Source organism: Delphinus delphis, chromosome 8, assembly GCF_949987515.2.
Source record: "Delphinus delphis chromosome 8, mDelDel1.2, whole genome shotgun sequence".
NCBI lineage: Eukaryota > Metazoa > Chordata > Mammalia > Artiodactyla > Delphinidae > Delphinus > Delphinus delphis.
The window spans coordinates 44,592,106-44,613,182 of NC_082690.1; positions in this window are offsets into that span (position 1 = coordinate 44,592,106).

Below are 21,077 nucleotides of genomic sequence, written 5' to 3' on the forward strand. Positions count from 1 at the left end.
CCACCTCATTACAAATAGCTCAATTTCGTTTCTTTTTATGGCTGAGTAATATTCCATTGTATATATGTGCCACATCTTTATCCATTCATCCAATGATGGACACTTAGGTTGTTTCCATCTCTGGGCTATTGTAAATAGAGCTGTAATGAACATTTTGGTACATGACTCTTTTTGAATTATGTGTGTCTATATATTCAGCCATTGATATTATAATGTTTACTCTATGTGGGTAGGAGCACAGCACCTGTTTTCACAGCACTGTATTTATTCTTGATGCTTAATAAATGTAGTTGACTTGCCCATGGATTCAACTGATGCGGACTGTTGTAAAAATAAATGCTGCTCAAGAGAGTTCTCCCTCCCACCCTCAGGCGACCTCCTAAGCAAAAGTAAACAGAATGAAATCAGCCAACCATTTTATTTCACAAAGATCACTGTCTAGTTATGTCAAGCAACAGCCTTTTAGTTAGTATCCTCAGTGCAGAAATCTGCAGCCTAAACCCAGGTGAAAATTTTATTCTGCCTTGACCTATCTCAGGGACAGGCAACCACTTGCTGAAGAAGCATGTTCTTATTATTAATTAGTAATTTATTATTGCATGGTTGCAAAGGAACCTTATGACCTGTTGAGACTTAAAATGGGCACAATCATCAATGTTTCTGTCATTTCAGAATAGGAAACAATTTTAGTCTAAAGTGGGTGTTTTCTGGAATGTATTTCTAAATACTTCTTTTTTTAACAACATTTTTGAAAGCCATGTTAAAAATAAAACTTTTAGCTACTTTTCGCCTAAAATAATTACTTTTCCCAAACATTGACACTTTAGTGTCTACTACACAATTAACATGTTATATTTTGCTATAAACATAAATTTATTTGAATCAGAAAAGGTCAAGCAACAAAAGTTTAAACTCAATTCTTTCAATTTTAACAAGATTGTATATTTTTGTTAAATGTGGTATATGTTTGGCAGAGTAAAAGCAAATGATTGTTTATTCACTACTGAGAAAGTAACTAATTATAATCATGTGGAATCATATGATAGGAACAGGAAGCATGAGAGTAGATACAAGAAATAACAAGGAAAGCATTTGTTATGCTTTTTCATAAATCAGAGGGCGTGTTGCAATGAGAAAAATAAAGTTACTGATGATTGCTTTTTTTTTTTTTTGCCGTACGCGGGCTTCTCACTGTTGTGGCCTCTCCCGTTTCAGAGCACAGGCTCCGGACGCGCAGGCTCAGCGGCCATGGCTCGCGGGCCCAGCCGCTCCGCGGCATGTGGGATCTTCCCGGACCGGGGCACGAACCCACCTCCCCTGCATCGGCAGGTGGACTCTCAACCACTGCGCCACCAGGGAAGCCCTGATGATTGTATTTTAATGTTAAAAATCATCATAAAGTATGTTAAAAATGTAGCTATATGTTCAAAATCTAAAATTAACGCACATCCAGGGATTTCCCTGGTGGTCCAGTGGGTAAGACTCTGCACTCCCAAGGCAGGGGGCCTGGGTTCAATCCCTGGATGGGAAAATAGATTCCGCAACCATGCCGCAACTGAGACCTGGAGCAGCCAAGATAAATAAATAAATATTAAAAAAATAAAAGTAATGCATATCCACAAAAAGAGAAAAACCTAAAAGTAGAGTTATTTATATTGATATACATATATAGGGATATTTTGGTACAAATCAATATAAATGTATTCAACTGTTTGATAAACAAAGTTGGATACATAGAAATAGTTTTAACTATTTAACTATTCAACTAATTATTAATTGATTTGTCTCCAAAATTCCAGTGAAGTTGTTCCTACTACACCAATCCAAAGGTTCTATTTGTTCTTGCTCTATTTGAAACTTCTTTTTCCCACCTCTCTTGTTCCCCTCCCTTGGTTTAGAGGACACCTCTGTGACTGGGTAATTTTCTTACTTTTTGATCTTCTTTATCTAAATCCTTTACAGTCTCCTTTGCTAGATGCTAGGTCCTTTTTCTCCCGAACTTGTGTTCCAGGTGTCTCTCTTCACATCACCCATTCTCACCAAAAGGTAAGCCCTTTTAACTCTTGACTCTCAGAATCTCTGTCTCTGGAAATCCTCTCTTTAGTATCTGGAACTCATAATTTCAAAATTAAGCACATTATCTTCTCCCAAAAATGTGCTTTTTCTCCTTAATCTATTTACCCCTATAATGGCATCACCACTTTAACAGTCTTCTCAGACAGAAATCTGAGTCATCAAGATGCCTCTATTCCTCTCCTTTCCATACTCCTGCATACATTTCTAAATTCTCATAATTCAACTTCCAGTATTTTCCTTGAATGTATTCTTTTTGCACTGACCCCGTATGGTTTCAGGCATTTATTCAGTCTTTTTCCTCAACTCTTCGTATATCTCCCTTGTCTCCCTGCTCCCAAACTTTGTCATTTCCAGTGTCTTGGGAGCGTCCTCCTTCTAAAACATACACCAAACCATAAAACCCTATAACATATCTCCATTTCCTACAGAAAACTATCCAAATTCCATAGAAATCACTCAAGATTCTTGAAGATATTCCTTCTGGCTAAATGATAGTTTCACCTCCCAGTTCTGTGTTCTCTAGCAGTAGAAGACCATGCAGGTTGAGGTATATTTCCACACCTTTGCACATGGTGTGTCTTCTTCCTGAAATGTCCCTTAAAATTGTCTTCCACCTAGTCAATTTCAAATTGTTCTTTAAGATTAAGCTGAATTGTTGCTTCATCTGTAAGGATTCCTGTTTAAAAAGTTAATAATTTTCTCCCATTTGTTACCATGTTACCTTGTGTTTTCCTTTATTATTGCATTATGTTGTTTTGTATTTATTTGATTGTATGCAAGCTTTCACCACCAACTAACCTCAATTTTTTGAGGAAAAGATTTGTTTCTTATCAATCTTTGTATTCTCAGGGCCCAAAATAAGGCCTGATGTACAGTAACCTCTGAGTGAGTTTATCTTAAATGAGTTAAGTGCGTTCTCTTGCATAATGTGCTTTGGAGCTTGACAAAGCTATATTCAAATCTCATTCTGACACTTAGTTGAATGACTTTTAATTAATTTTTCACCATCACATTTCCTTCATGTGAAGATAATGGTATCTACCTCACAGAGTTGTGAGAATTGACATTAAATAATGCATTTGAAATACTTAGCACAGTGTCTGACACTTAATAAGTACTCAATAAATGATGCCTGCTACTCTTATAGGGCTTAAGTTGAATAGGAGAGGAAGTAGAGACCAATGGAATACAATAGTCTGGGATAGAATTGAGGGATAAAGGGATGAGAGCGTAACCAGACTGCATGGAACTTTTGGTAGCAATAAAAAAGGGAGAGAACTGGAGGAAAAGGAAGTCGTAGTGAGAGAGTGGAATGTCATAGTTTAGTATTCTGCTGTACAGCATTTCACTGTGATGAAAAGATCCAAGATACAGTCATAAGTAAAGGTAGAGGAAATGGATTGTAAGTAAGGATAATCAAAGTTGTGATACACAGGGAATTAAATGACATGATATTAAATTCTTGCCTTCGGAAATTTGGATAGTAAAAGATTGCCAGGGAAATCAAAGCCAGTGTTGTCTGAAACCTCAGGTGATGCCAGAAACTTGACAGTGCAATATTTGGCTAGTCAACAGTGGTGAAGCTTTGGTTGGGATCACAAGCTTGGGGACGGACGTGAGAGGATAGAGGCGGTGCCACCAGAAATAACTTAAAAACCCCTAGGCCACAAGGCCTTGCATGTCCCAAAGGTTACTAGACTACAAACAAATAATGAAACAACTCATTGCATATGAGTAAGCTCCCATTTCATTCACAGTATAGTATTCTAGAGTCAGATTGACAGATCAATAGATCAATAAATCAATAGATAGATAGAATGAGATAAATAGAAGTATATATCCATTTATATGTACACATACCTGTCTATCTGTCTGTCTGTCTATCCATCTATCTATCTATCATCGTTAGTCATGTATTTTTAGGTAGAGAATTTTGTTTTGGACATTTTAACTGCTGAATTTGTTGAACTACACACTGCTACTTAGAAAAATGAAAACAAGACTGTACTATTTAAAATATAAAATACACATTACTTCCCTATAAGTGGTTACCTCAGTCAGCTTAAGACTGTCCATCGTTAACTGACATGCAAACCACTGAACCGCATGTGAATTAAATTACCAAAACTCAGCAGTATATTCATTATTGGTGCCATACACTTTCAATTTTATTTATTTACCACAGGTTTCAGACCACTGTTACTACATTGTAATAATATTTGTTAATGTGGTAGAGTAAAAAGTAATATAAATCAGGGCTTCCCTGGTGGCGCAGTGGTTGAGAGTCCGCCTGCCGATGCAGGGGACGCGGGTTCGTGCCCCGGTCCGGGACGATGCCGTAGAGCGGCTGGGCCCGTGAGCCATGGCCGCTGGGCCTGCGCGTCCGGAGCCTGTGCTCCGCAACGGGAGAGACCACAACAGTGAGAAGCCCACGTACTGCAAAAAAAAAAAAAAAAAAAAAGTAATATAAGTCCATTTAAAAGGCTAATTACCTATGGCGTGAAACTGATAACAATAGAAAATAAATATATATCCATCAAATGTATCTATAAACATAGAGAATGTGTCAAGGGCAGCAAATTTAAATCCAAAGTTACAAAACACAGTGAATAACCTTGGAATGATGCATAAAGATTCACATTTAATATTCACTTAGGGCCTAGATAATACTAGAAGAGAAAATGACAATACAATGTGATAAGCAATGATAGAAGTAGGAATAAAGTCCTGCCCAAGGGAATGAAAGAGAAAGGCTTCACATAATTTTTACATTTTTGTCCGAAGAAGAATGAGTAAGAATTCACTACCCTAAAGAAGATGCAGTGTTTGGCTTACATTACGTCTGCCATAAAGACACCAGAAGAAAAGGAAGAATGCGAAAGTCAGGTTATTTTTCAAAGGCTTTGCTGATTTTTAACTCTGACTCAATTCCAAATATACATTCTGCTCTGTGTTGATACAAATATATATTTATTCATCTTTCCTTCATGTATTCCTTTATCCTATTTTTAAAACAGTATTTATTGAAACCCTGCTGTGTGCAAAGCACAGCAGTAGGTTCTGGGTAAACAAAGATGCAACCCTTAAGAATGCTCACTCAGGTGGGGAGACAGACAATTGAGGGACCAAAGCAATACCTGAGGTAATGCCACAACAGAGATGGGGAGAGGGCTAGTGACAGTACAAAAGTCATCAGCATAACTCAGGGGAAAGTCTTCACTATGGAGGAGGCAACTTATTACAACAAATTCATTATAATATTATTTCTATTAGAAACTATTTTATGTTCCTTTCAGGATAAAGCTTTGCTATTAAAAAGGCTACCAGCAAAAGATGTCAAAAGAAATTTTCTGTTTGCTGCAACAGGAATAGATGCAGTCAAGTTTTTCAGATAGATTGCCTAGTACCTCCATGTGGGAAAGGAATTAGCTTAGCTAATCAGTTTATTTTAAAAAGGTTATAAGTTTACTGCAGTTATTCCATTCAAAAAGGAAATTATTGCTGACTTCTAAAGTCTCTTCCAACCCCGATGGTCTGTTAGTTAATAACCATTGGAAATGTTAAAAATAAACAATATTAAGTTTCACCTGAGTTTATGCAGTGCTGAGGACAACCTTTCTCAGACATCAGAATATGTTATATTAAAACTACCTCTGATTTCTCTAAGACCTTTTGTCATATTTTAAAAAGCAATTAGCTTCAAGTACACATTTTCTGATCATGTTTAAGCCAACTGACTCGTCATTTAATATTGCTATGCTAGTTTGATAAAGCATAAAAAAGAAGTGTTATTTTGCGTATGTATTTTTAAATTTAGCGGGGTTATTTTGTGTGTTTTTAAATTAAAAATAAAGACTGCTTTAATGTTATATTCAGTAACATCTTGGGAGCTGCTTGTATATGGCTCAGTTATTTATAGCAGTCTGGGACCAGACCAAGAAAAAAATCTTCCTATATAGGAGCGGAGGCACTGAGTATAGAAACTGAGTGACAGGTGCTGAGGGGAAGGGCAGTCTAGAGGACAGAGTGTAGGATTCAGAGAAGTGCCCTGAAAGTGGGGGTGGGGAGAACCTTTAAGTAGCAACATTTAGATTTCCAGAAGAATCTCCTGAAGAACACCTGTCAGCAGGTGACTCTCTGGATTCCAGGCACTGGCCTGAGTTTCAAGGTTGAACTCTAACTTCCAGCAGGAACCTTGGAGGAGAAAGCCCACAATCTCAGAGAAGCTGGGGTCTGAGACATGTGACAAAAGCTTTTCAGGCACAAGGAACCATCCAAGGGTCCAGTTACCAGGTCCAGTATATTGAAAGGATGCTGGATTTAAAGAAAAGCAGCGGTTGGCTTATTAGGTGGTTAGTCTACCTTTGAACCATGACCTTTCCATTCCTTCTGTTGCCTCTTTCCTATCTACTCCTGCTGTCCAACAAAGGAGGTTAGAGGAAGAGCCCAATCAGAAGTAGTAAATCAATGGTTATTTGGATCAACTCAGACTTGATTATTTTAAAACCAATACTTCTAGGGTTCTTAAAATTATTTTTTAAATGATTAATAGAAGTACCATTCAATTATTCTTTAGTAAGCATTTATAGAATTTACACTGTGTACCAGTTATGTATTAAGTGCTGAAAATAACAAGATGAATAAAATGACATCTGCTTTTGAGGATCTTATGGTCTAAAGGGCAAATAGACATGAAAATATATAATGCAGTAACATAAATTTTATTATCGCAAAAGAGATGAAACATTCATTTTTCTGAAGGGTATCTTCTTGCTCAGAAACTTTCAATATCTTCAATATCTCCCCCCATCAAATTTCTAACTGAATGAAGGACTAACATTCACTTTTCTATGTCAGAGCCCTGTAACAGGGAAGAAACTGTATTGTATTACAAGTTAATCACTGAAGGGATGTTGCCTATAAGCTAAAATTACACATAATAGCCCATCTCTGGGAACCCTGCTTCCCAGGATATGAGCATTAAGCTAAAATGCCTTTGTTTAGCTCACAGGAAACATCCTGATCAGGCCCACCTGTGAATGACTGCAGGAAGGAAAAAATGAACACATCCCATCCAGAGGCAGACAGGAACCAGGACATGTTTGACTTTACCCCTTCCCCTTTTAGTAAGAAAGAAGCCTGAATTCCAACTCAGGGAAGATGGCTCTTTGGGACACTAGTCCACCATCTTCTCCATTTGCTGGCTTTTCAGATAAAGTCTCCATTCCCTGCCCCAACACCATGTCTCTTGATTTATTGGCCTGTTGCACAGTGAGCAAGCAGTATGAGCTTGGATTTGGTAAGAGCAACACAGGACTAACCCTTATCCATAATTTCCATAAAAATTCTCCTTTCCACTCTGTATTCAGATCCCTGTGATCTAACCAAACTGAATCAACTGTCAATCCTTGGACATGACTTACTCTTTTCTGTACCTCCATCTGTGTGAAAATCCTTTCTACCTTGAAGTTCCACTTTTTCCCTCTCCATCTTTCAAATCCATTTAAGCCCATTGAAAATATTGCCTTCTCCACAGAGACATTTCTGAATTTTCTAGACAGAGGCAATTTCTCCTTAGTTAAATGAGCATAATAAACTCCATGTTTCACACTTATTACTTATAAATATTAAGCACTGACTAGAGTTACACTTGAATTATCTCCGTGCCATTCCATATTATCATTGGACCATATTTAAGGATTCAGAGCAGGAACTGTATGTTGTTGTCTTATTTTGTACCTACCTTACAGTGTCTAACCCACAACCCAATGTACGATACGCACCTAAAAAATACCGTAAATTCCTGAATATAATATAATCCCCCCAATAGAGTAAGCCTCCATATTCCGAATGGGAGTTTTACAAATGAAAGGGTTTTACCCAAGACAAATATAAATTTATTTATCATATATGAGATAGTCTAATAGCTAGTTGTTTTGCTCTAGTTATTAAATTAGTTACACTTACATATTTCAATCACTTTTTTTCAAACAATATAATATTTAAGAAATAGCACAATTTTTCTCTCTCACATTATGTGAAAAAATTTACTCAGACTCTTACATGAATCCATCTTACATGAGTCCATCATGGAATCTTCATCTTTTACATTTATAAACATCATCATTATTTTCCACGATATAACAACTTCACTGGAATCTAAGAATTTTTAAAATATGTGGTTTTATGGTCTCTGGGAATTTTATTTCAAACAGCAGAATCCATTTGCATATTTTGTAAATAGTCATTTTTTCATTTGATCTGTGGTGGTATACTCATGATCTCCACAACATTGGCATCTGCTATATTTTTTAAATTAATAGACTAGTTTTTGAGTAGTTTTACATTTACAGAAAAATTGAACAGAAAGTGCAGAGTTCCCATACTCCCCCCTCACTCCCTCCAGTTTCCCTATTATTAACATCTGGCATTAGTGTGATAATTTTGTTACAGTTAATAAGCCAATATTGATATGTTATTACTAACTAAAGTCAACAGTTTACATTTGGGTTCATCCTTGTGTTGTACATTCTGTGAGTTTTTGACAAATGTATAATGACCTGTGTCTATAATTATAGTATTATTCAGGATAGTTTCACTGTCCTAAAGAAAACCCTGTGCTCCGTATATTCATCCCTTCCTTCTTCCCCTCCCACCCCTGAACCCTTGCCAACCACTGATCTCTTTTCTTCTCTCTATAGTTTTGTCTTTTCCAGAATGTCATATAGTTGGAATCGTAGAGGATGTAACCTTTTCAGATTGGCTTATTTCACTTAGCAATATGCAGTTAAAGTTCTATGCTTTTTCATGACATCACAGCTCATTTCTTTTTAGTGCTAAATGATATTCCATTGCATGTTAAGTACAAGCTTTTTATTCAACTATTGAAGGGCATCTTGTTTGCTTCCAAATTTTAGCAATTATGAATAAAGCAGCTATAAACAATGTGGGTGCAGGTTTTTGTGTGGATAAAAGTTTTCACTGTATTGTTTCTAAAGGAAGCTTTGTATATATCAACATGTAATATATACAATTTTGAGATCATACTTCCAGAAATAATTACTGAATTTGATTTAATTGTGTTTACATTTTTAAAAAATATTTCCCTTTGATTCAGTAAGTCTATGGAGCCAACATTGACTGACTGAGGTTGTTTGAAGCTATGGCATCTTCACCTTAGAGTCAGACAGCTTTGGGCTTGTTAGCTGATTGTACTATTTACAGGCCATGTGATCTTGTATAAGAAAACCTTCCTGTATGTCAGTTTACCTAACTGTAAAATGCCAATATCAGTACCTATATTTCACGGTTGTTGAGAATATCAATTGTAGTAAATAAATGGCAGCTATATTTATTAGCAATAATTTAAGTAATAATTTGGAACATGAGGCACATGAAAAAATTCCAGCATGTCTGTCAAAAAGAGCAGGCTTGGGACATTCAACTGTGAAAATCAGTGTGGGTCACAAAAACTCATCTTCCAGAGCCCCAAGAATACATATGGTATTGCGTAATTAAGATGTCCAAGTGTCACGAAGCAAATTCCCACAAAACTAACACATATGCATTAATACATAATCTCAAACTTAGTTTCCATCAGAAATGTGCAATTTACAGATTACAAAATCATACATACTCCTCAGAATATTATATATTCTTAGGAAAGTAAATTCTCCTGGATTTGTTTTTAAGTAACTTACTGATATGTGAATTTTTTTAAAAAATTGTTATGTGAATTTAGTTCATAAATTATTTCATTCCTATACTTCCAAACATATTATAATCTAATTGTAAAGGTTAATATCTACATAGTGACATACTGAGAGAAAATTCTGTATCATAGAATGGAAAAAGTTTGTGCTCTCTGGTCATAATGAGCTGGAGCTGAATCTCAGCTCAGTGATTTACTAGCTGTATAAATTTGGCAATTGATTTAATCTTTCTGAGTCTCAATTTCCTCATACCTAAAATTGAGATAATACTTCTTATCTTTCTGGGTTATCTCATGAATGACAATAATATTTGTAAAGTTCCTGATTCATAATAAGTGATCTTCAAATAGTAATTCTTGCTTGGATCTCTTTTATCTAAATCCTTTATCCCAGCCTTTCCAGCATTCCCTTTTTCAGTAAGATATGTAAGTGGCTTAAGAAAATTGGCTCATACAATAGATTTTTAAAAAATCTTTCTTGTATATCCTGTGACTTAATCTTCTAAATCTAAATCTATCTTATATAGCATCACTCAGAATTAAATAAATAAGAAGAGATTATCAAAGCTCAGAATTGTTTTTATGTGATTTAAACTTAAATTATTTAAATTTATCTTTCCCTTCAGTAGAAATTTCCCCTCTTGGCAGCAAAGTTGACTGCAAGTAATTGCTATGTTTTACATCTTACAATTTGACCCCTAGAAAGAGTTACTAACTGCTGCTATATCTGGTTCTAAGTCCAAACATTTCAGAGAAGAGAATCATTTGGTCAGCTTGGATCATGTGCCTAAAACAAGACCAACAATTGTGGCCAAAGATACAGATGTGTATGAACATGGAGAATTCATAGACTTATAGACTGTTGGAACAACAAGACATATTAAATGTTACTTTTCTAATGACTTTTTATTTTATAGGTTAGTCAACTGTGACAATAAATGTTTGGAGCCTTTCCCAAGTGACAAAACCCAGATTGGAATAAGGATCCAGTGGTTTTCTGATACTTAAAGGTATTAAAGGGACAATGAAAATAGATGAAGAGGACGGAAGGGTAAAGAAGGAAAAGGACAGGAGAGAAGGAGGAAGAGGGGGGAAAGAAGGAAGGAAGGCTGAAAGACAGGGGAAAAGGAAAGAACCGCTATAATCATATTGATGGAAGGAGTGGGAGAAATGGTTTATGATATACATGCCTGGGTGTTGGGAAGCAATGCCATATTTTCCCTTTATAGCTACCTGCAACTGTAGGCAACGAACAATGCCTTACATGGTATGTACAGCAAGTAGAATCAATAAATGTTTCCATTTAGTCTAAATTGTCATGTTTGTCCTTATTTTTTCTCAGTTTTGCAGTAGATGTGCTTCCCCATTTTAACTTTTCACTCATCTTCTCTTTTATCTTAATATAGATCTGCAGGTTGCTGCTCATAAAACTGGTTCTTGGGTGAAACAAACTCTTGTACCATCACAAAGAGGGAAAACATTATTTGGTTCTGCCCAGTTTGGGAAGTCAGTGAAAAATATAACCCTTATTACAATACACTTCAATTCCTTAACAAGCACTTAGCTTCACTAGAAATGTAAATTTCAGTTATTGCTATTAATATCTTTAGTGACTTGTTGGCACTAGGTAATTACTTGAGTTATTCAAACACTGCCATAGAAACACTATGTTCTGTCTTCACCAAGGCTTACCTCTAAACATACGGACCTCTGAGATAGCACTATTTATGTATTGTGGTATTTTCCTTGGAGCTATTTGAGTATGGTGAATGATTTATTTAATAAAACTGACTTTTTGCCTGCTAAGTCCAAGGCAGGTACTTAAAAGTGCAAAGAAAAATAAAATAACTCTTAGTCTAATTATGAGAAAAAGGCTTATAAAAGGTATTTATTGACATTTTATAGTAGCATGCTAAATATTTTGAAACAAACTTCTGTCATAAAATAACAAAAATGTTGAAAAAATGACATATTCTTAAAGTTATCAGATGGCTAATAAAATAATAATCCTAGCATCAACCTCTGAAAGAAAACAGAAATCCAGAGAGAAACCTGGTTTTTTGAATTGCTTCTGCTCTGTGGGCATCTGCCAATCTAATATAGGTGTCTGACAGGTTGAGCAGTACTTTTGGAAGGCTTCTGCGTCTATGGAGAATTAAGTTGGAAGCCAGTGTTACCAAATAAGGTGGCCCTGATAAGTCCCCTGTGATTGGGGCTGGAATCAGAGGGGATACACTCTAGGTCTAAGGATGCATCAGAAGTAAAACAGCTAGTTTGAGTCATTTGGGTGGCCAAGAAAATTTCAGTTCCTGAAACTCGGTTAAAGCAACAGCAATGATAAAATATGCAGGTAAATCTACGTGAATATTGAATGTGTAAAACACTAATATATTGTCTCATGGGGATTAAAATATATAATTAAAATAAATGAAAAAAAGCATATAAGTTGAATGGGGAGGTGTTCTAATGTGCTTGCATTGCCTGGGAAGAGGGTAACTATCAATTAACTCAAGTACACGTTATAACATCAGTAAAACTACTGAAGTGTAGTAAAAGAGGATTAAATAGAATTAATTTAGGGGAAAATAGAGGATAAACCTAATCCAAAAGAAGTCAAGAAAAGACAAAAAAAAGCATAAGACTAGGTAGGACAAATAGAAAATGTGGAGCAAGATTGTAGATATAAACCCACATATAAAAGAAATATTGACTGTAAATAGACTATGTAACTAAGAGACAGTTGTTATCTGCCTGGATGAAAACAAAACTCAATTATATTCTGTTCAAAGAGATATATGTAAAAAAATACAGATACATTGAATGGGAAAAGATAGGAAAAAGATATAAAAGGCTTGATTTCATTGGCATATATAAAACACAACAACAGAATAAGGCTTATAGAATGTAATTCTGCAGAAGCCACATTGTTTTTATTCCCACAAGGAGCACTTAACAGCAATTAACCATGTACTGGCAATAAAGCATACTCATCAAATTCAAAGGATTGAAATCATACAGATATGTTTTCTGGCCACAATTCATAGAAGGTAGAGATCCTTAGCAAAAATAAATCAAAATAAGCAGTAAAACAAAACAAAAACTTTTAAACCTTTAAAAAATTCCCATATGGGGGGCTTCCCTGGTGGCGCAGTGGTTGAGTGTCCGCCTGCCGATGCAGGGGACACAGGTTTGTGCCCCAGTCCGGGAGGATCCCACATGCCGCGGAGTGGCTGGGCCCGTGAGCCATGGCCCCTGAGCCTGCGCATCCGGAGCCTGTGCTCCGCAATGGGAGAGGCCACAACAGTGAGAGGCCTGCGTACCGCAAAAAAAAAAAAAAAAAAAAAAAAAAAATTCCCATATGTACAGAAATTAAGCAATACACTCCCAAATAACTCATGGGACTAAAGATAAATCAAAATAGACACAAGAAAATATTTTTGAATGGCATTATAATGAAACTACTATACATTATACTGTGGCATATAGCTAAAACAGTGTCTCCAGACAATTTTATAGCTTTGAGTGCATATTTCAAAAAATAGAAAAGATTGATAAAACAATGAGCTAATCAATCCTCAATAAATTAGAAAAGTAACCAAAAGATTAAAAAAAGGAGGTATATAATAATAAAAAAGAGCAGAAATTACTGAAACAAGAAAAATATATATTAAAGAAAACAAACAAAACTAAAAGATAGTTATTTACAGAGTAATAAATTGATAAACTCTAAATGAGACTGATGAAGGAAAAAAAAAGGCACCAATAATCAAAATCAGGGATGAAAAGTGGTCATTAATACTATTCTGCAGACCTAAAAAGATAAGGGAAGATTCTTGAACAACTTTATGAAAAATATTTCAAAATTTAGATGAAATAGACAAATTCTTTTAAAAGATACAGCATTCCAATTGACACAAGGAAAAAAATGAAAATATCCTCACGGTTTTATATTTATTAAAGCAATCCAATCCATAATTAAATAACCTTGCTACATCTCAGTGCAAGAACAAACTGAAAATGGAACAGAAGAGAGAGTCCAGAAATACAACGTCATCTGATTTTTGAAAAACAAACACTGGGCTATAGTGGAAAAAGATGGTCTTTAAAATCAGTAGTGCCGGATCAATTGGATAGCCATTTGGATAAAATATATTTATTTTGGGCCTATCTCACACCATATACAAAATTTTTTTCTAGTTAGATAGAAGAGTTAAAAGTGAAGGTAAGCCATATATGGTCTAGGCTGTGGTCTGAAGGTTTGTGTCCCCCCAAAATTCAAGTTGAAATCTTAATGTATGTGATGGTATTATAAGGCGATGCATTAAGGAGATGATTAGGTCTTAAACATAAAGCCCTCATGAATGGGATTAGTGCTTTTATGAAAGACATCCCACAGAGAGCCCTAGGCCCTTCCACCATGTAAGGATAAAACCACAAGTCTGAGACCCAGAAGAGGCCCCACACCTGACCATGCTAGCATCCTGATCTTGGACTTCCAGGCTCCAGAACTATGAGAAATAAATTTCTGTTTTTTATAAGCTATGCAGCCTGTGGTATTTTGTTATAGCAGCCCAAGTCAACTAAGACAATATCCACAGGCAATTCAAAATATGAAAAATACTTAATCTCATTAATCACCATGAAAATGCAAATTTAAATCACCATGAGATAGTGCTCTGCACCTATCAGAATAGCTACACTGAATACTCTCTAGCAATGAGAATAAACAGTGCACAAAATATGTGTATAAAACATGGAAAAATATGGAGTAATCTCATGAACATAATTAAGCAAAGATGCTGGACCAAAAAAAAGAGTACAGAATCTGTGATTAAATTATATAAAATTAAAGCAAAGTTAATCTATGATTTTAGAGGTCAGGATAGGGATTAACTCTCCATCCCCTCTAGTATAAGGTAATGACTGCAGGGAGTATTGAGCTACACACATTGGACTGAACTTTTAGGACATGTATATTTTTTTAGGTTCACAGCACATTAAGAGGAAGGCACAGTGACTTCCCATACACCTCCCACCGGGACACACCCATTGCCTCCCCCATTAGCAACATTCCCCTTCTAAGCGATATGTTTGTTACAATTGATAAACCTACATTGACACACAATAGTCATCCCAAGACAACAGTCTGCCTTAGCGTTCACTCTTGGTGTTGTACATTCCTTGGGTTTAATTAATTTGCTAACAGAGCTCCAGAATTCAGAGAAATATTTTACCTATTAGATTACTGGTTTATCATAAAAGGGTATAACTCAGAAACAGTCAGATGGAAGAGATTCATAAGGCAAGGGATGTGGGAAATGGCATGGAGCTTCCTTGTCTGCTCCAGGTGTGCCAGTCTCCCCACATCTCCATGTGTTCACCAACGAAAAAGCTCTCTGAACCCTGTCATTTTGGGATTTCATGGAAGCTTCATTACATAGCTGAGGGTGATTAAATCATTGGTCGTTGCCCATTCATTCAACCTTCAGAGGTGGAGTGAGGGAGATGGTTGCGACTGACAGCTCCAACGCTTTTTAATTTAACCCAAGGAAAACCCCTGATCTACAGCTAGTTAGTCAGAAGTATAGGTAACAACCTGGGCTTGCAATTGCCATCTGAAGGGGGTGGAGGAGGGTCCTGTAGGACTGAATCCTTAACCTGTGGAATGTGATGCTATCTCCAGGTACAGAGTGTCAGAATTGAGTTGAATTCCTAGACATCCTGCTGGTGTGGGATCCACTTTTCCCCCACAAACACACACTGTGGAATTGGGTCCAGAAACCAAAAAAGAATGGGTGATAAGAAATATGTGTTGCAGGTTGTGTAAAACTGTTACACAGGAAAGAATCAACCCACTATGTAAGCTGGGAGAGAAAATAAGAAAAATAATCCAAAAAGTCTCTGATTTGAAATTAGGCAGCAAATCCAAATTACCAAACACCTTAGGTAATGAATGTTGGAGGGCAGGATCAAGATGGTGAAGTAGGAAGACCCTGAACATACATCATCCCATGGGCACACCAAAATTACAACTACTTACAGAGCAACTATCTATGAGAATGACCTAAAGACTAGCAGAAAGAATTTTCCACCACTAAAGATATAAAGATGGAGCCACAACAAGGTGAGTAGGAGGGGTGTAGATGTGGTGTGGTCAGCACTCACACCCTGGGGTCAGTGACCCAAAAATGAGAGAGATATTAACCTCAGAGTTCCTTCCTGAGGAATGGAAGGTCCAAGCCCCACATCAATCTCCCCAGCTCAGGGGTCTGCCCTTGGAAGATGAGCTGCAGGAACATCTAGCTTTGACAACCAGGGGGGCTTATATTTGGGACAGCCAGAGGATTATAGGAAACAGATTCTGCTCTTAAAGGACACACACACAATCACACACTCCCAGTCCCAGTAGAGGTGGTAGTTTGAGAGGTGCCTAGGTCAGACATGCTTGCAGATCTTGGAGCCCCTCCTGGAGAGGTAGGAGGCAGCTGAAACTTCCCTGAGGGGTGGAGATGCTCATGGAAGCCATTTTTGTGTTCTTGATCTACCACCCTGACACTGGCACTAGAAAGCAAGCACTATTTTGGAATCCTCCCTCTAGCCTATTAGCACCAGGAGGCTTGCCCCTGCCCAAGACTGGGAAGTGGGAAGAAATGGAATATATTAACAGACCAATTACCAGTAATGAAATTGAATGAGTAATTTAAAAGCCTCCTAACAAACAAAAGTCCAGGAACAGACAGCTTCACAGGTAAATTCTACCAAACGTTTAAAGAGTTAACACCTCTTTCTCAAAGTATTCCAAAAAAATGAAGAGGAAGGTATGATTCTGAACTCATTCTAGGAAACCAGCATCATCATGACGCCAAAACCAGACAAAGATATCCACCTCAAAAAAATTATAGGCCAGTATCACTGGTGAGCATGGAGGCAAAAATCCTCAACAAAATATTAGCCAAACAAATTCAACAATACATTAAAAGGATCATACACTGTGATCAAATGGGATTTATCCCAGGGATGGCAGTATGGTTTAATATCTGGAAATCAATCAGTGTTAAACACATTAACAAAAAAGCTTTTGAGAAAATTCAACATCCATTTATGATAAAAACTCTCAATAAAGTGGGTAAAGAGGGAACATACCTCAACATAATAAAGGCCATTTATGAAAAGTCCACAGCTAACTTCATACTCAAAGGTGAAAATTTGAAAGTATTTCCTCTAAGATCAGGAACAAGACAAGGATGCCTATTCTCTCCATTTTTACTTAACATAGTGTTGGAAGTCCTAACCACAGGAATCAGGCAAGAAAAAGAAATAAAAGAAATCCAAATTGGAAAGAAAGAGTAAAACTGTCACTGTTTGCAGAAGACATGATAGAAAATTCTAACGATGACACCAAAAAAACTATTAGAACTCATCAATAAATTCAGTAAAGTTTCAGGATACAAAATTAATATACAGAAACCTGTTGCATTTCTATACACTAACAATGAACTATAAGAAAGAGAATTTAAGAAAATAATTCCATTTACAATTGCATCAAAAACAATAAAATACCTAGGAATGGAATAAATCTAACTAAGGAGGTACAAGACCTGTACTCAGAAAGCTATGAGACAATGATGAAAGAAATTGAAGACAACACAAACAAATGGAAAGATATACCATGATCATGGATTGGAAGACTTAATAGTGTTAAAATGACCATACTACCCAAGGCTATATACAGATTCAATGTCATTTCTGTTCAAATACCAATGACATGCCTCACAGAACTAGAACAAACAATTCTAAAATTTGTATGGAAACTTAAAAGACCCCAAACAGACAAAACGATCTTGAGAAAGAACAAAGCTGCAGGTGTCATGTTCCCTGATTTCAAACTATACTACAAAGCTACAGTCATCAAAACAGTGTGCTATTGACACAAAAACAGAAATGTAGATCAATGGAAGAGGATAGAAAGCCCAGAGATAAACCCATGTGCCTATCGTCACCTAATCTATAAAAAAGGAGTCAAGAATATACAATGGGAAAAAGACAGTTTCTTCAATGAATGATATTGGGACAACTGGACAGCTATGTGCAAAAGAATCAAACTGGACTGCTTCCTCAGACCATGCACAAAAATAAATTCAAAATGTATGAAAAACTTAAATGTAAGATCTAAAGCCATAAAACTTCTAGATGAAAACAGGCAGTATGCCCTTTGACATTGGTCTTGGTAAGGTTTTTTGGATATGTCTCCCCAGGCAAAGGAAATAAGGGCAAAATAAGCAAATGGGACTATGTCCAACTAAAAAGCTTTTGCACAATGAAGAAAACTATCAACAAAATGAAAAGGCAGTCTACTGTATGGAAGAAAATATTTGCAATTAATCCAAAATGTGCAAAAGAACTCACACATCTCAACATGAAAAAAAAACCTGATTATAAAAAGGGCAGAGAGGTCCTGAATAGACATTTTCCCAAAGAAGACATACAGATGGCCAACAGGCACATAAAAGGATGCTCAACATCACAAATTATCAGGGAAATGCAAATCAAAATATCATCTCACATGTGTCAGAATGGCTCTTATCAAAAAGACAACAAATAGGGCCTTCCCTGGTGGTGCAGTGGTTGAGAATCTGCCTGCTAATGCAGGGGACACGGGTTCAAGCCCTGGTCTGGGAGGATCCCACATGCCGCAGAGCAACTAGGCCCATGAGCCACAACTACTGAGCCTGTGTGTCTGGAGCCTGTGCTCTGCAACAAGAGAGGCTGAGATAGTGAGAGGCCCGCACACCGTGATGAAGAGGGGCCCTCGCTTGCCACAACTAGAGAAAAGCCCTCACACAGAAACAAAGACCCAACACAGCAAAAATAAATTAATAAACTCCTACCCCCAACATCAAAAAAAAAAAAAAAAAGGACAACAAATAACAAGTGTTGGTGGAGATGTGGAGAAAAGTAAACGCTGGCGCACTGTTAGTGGGGATGTAAATTGGTGCAGTCACTATGAAAAATAACATGGATATTCCTCAAAATATCTAAAATAGAACTACCATATGATCCAGCAATTCCACTCCTAGGTATTTATCTGAAGAAAACAAAAACACTAATTCAAAAAGATATCTGTACCCCTATGTTCTTTGCAGCATTATTTATAATAGCCAAGATATGGAAGCAACCTAAGGGCCCAGCAACTGAATGGTTAAAGAAGTGGTATATGTGCGTATATACAATGGAATATTACTCTGTCATTAAAAAAGACAAATTGTGTCCTTTTGTGACAACATGGATGGATCTATAGGGTATAGAAATAGGTAAGGAAGATTAAGAGGTACAAACTTCCAGTTGGAAAATAAATGTCATGGGTATGAAATGTACAGTGTAGGGAATATAGTCAATAATTAGGTAATATCTTTGAATGGTGACATTGCATCTAGACTTATCATGATGATCATTTTGAATGTATAGAAGTATTGAATCACTACGTTGTGTAGCAGGAAGTAACATAGTGTTGTTGGTTAACTATACTTCAAAAACAAACGAAGAAAAAACTCATAGAAAAAGATCAGATTTTTGGTTACCAGAGGTAGGGGGGAGGGGGAATTGAATGAAGACAGTCAAAAAGTACAAATTTCCAGTTATAAAATAAATATTAGGGATGTAATGTACAACATGATAAATATAATTGACGCTGCTGTATGTTATATATGAAAGTTATTAAGAGAGTAAATCCTGAGAGTTCTCATCACAGGGGAAATTTTTTTCTCTATTTATTTAATTCTTTTATCTATATGAGATGATGGATGTTTACTAAACTTATATGGTAATCATTTCATGATACATGTAAGTCAAATCTTAATGTGGACACCTTAAACTTGTACAGGGCTGTATGTCAATTATATCTCAATAAAACTGGAAGAAAAAAGAGAAAATATTGGAATGGCAAAAATATACACAAGAGAGACCAAATGAAGTTGGAGTTGAGACTTAGAGGGAGAGTTAGAGATGAAGCTGGAGTAAATCAATCTCTCAAGGAGTCACTGCTCAAGTTCAGAACTTAGAAACCAGGCCAAAACTCAGAGTAGTACAAAATCTCCCTCCCATACACAAACTATCTCTTCCATTTTCCTAAAGAGTAGAAACTTGTGGTAATTTAGCAGGAAGGTATTTTAGGTTGTTACCAGAGATATCAAAAGCTGAACAAAATTAAGGTAAATCGTTTGACTTTATACAGCTCCTCTTTATGCTGACAGCCTCCTTTCATTCTCTTGTTTTCCTAAATCTCATCCAGATCCCTAGTTTCTACCAGCCTCCCAGACTAACAACCTTATCATGGCCTTTCTCTTTCCCCTACCCCACCATGATTGTGTCTCCACAATTTTCTACTTGAATGAAATTCTTACTAGCGTTAAATCTATTACTTGCTTTTCATTCCTCCTCACTGCCTCTAAAAGAAAATTTCCACTGAATTTGAGTCTAACAAATTATCTTTTACAATATTTACAAAGAATAATGAACAATTCAAGATCGGAATTTAGGTTTTGAGTCCTAGTCCAGCATTCTTTCCATTAAAGTGAACTTTTATTTTTCAGTTGAGTTTGCTCACAAATGAGTTTGATACATGGCTTCTTATACTTTTTTCTCATGAAAACCAATGGACTAGAAGGCAGTGTGTTGATGTGTAAATTCAAGTTGGTTATTGGAAGCCCAGCATGGGAGCACTGTCAGCTTCTGCCAAGGCAAGCACACTGGCTGTAGCTTAGCAATCTTCCTTGTGAAAATGTCTATGGTTTGCATGAAGGTGAATTAAACTAAAGTCTGCAAACCTGGGAATTACTATGTTGAGGTCTTGATTAAATTTTCACAACCTCCTCCATCCCTACATATATTACGTGTAAAGACATAAAATTAGACAGTTGCCAGAAAGTCAATTTATTACTTATTCTTTTGTGTCAGAGCAAGGAATGAATAATCAATTCAATACTACCATTTTTGCAACCAGTAATGTCATTGTCTTTCCAGGAATTAATTTCTCTCCGTGGCTCTCTTTATGACTCTAGTTTCAGTCCCAATGTTCAAGTACACGTGAAAGTTTGCCGAGCTTATATCATGTCTCTAACTGATAGAGTGGAAGTGTAGCATGCAGGCACACTAAACTGCAAAATGATCCTCTTTGTTTGTTCACAATGATCTTTGTTACAAACCAGAGGTCTAACTACTTATCTATTCATTGTAATTTGTTTTCAACCTCTAGCCCTTCACTTCATTTCATTTTATTAGTTCCTTCTTTACT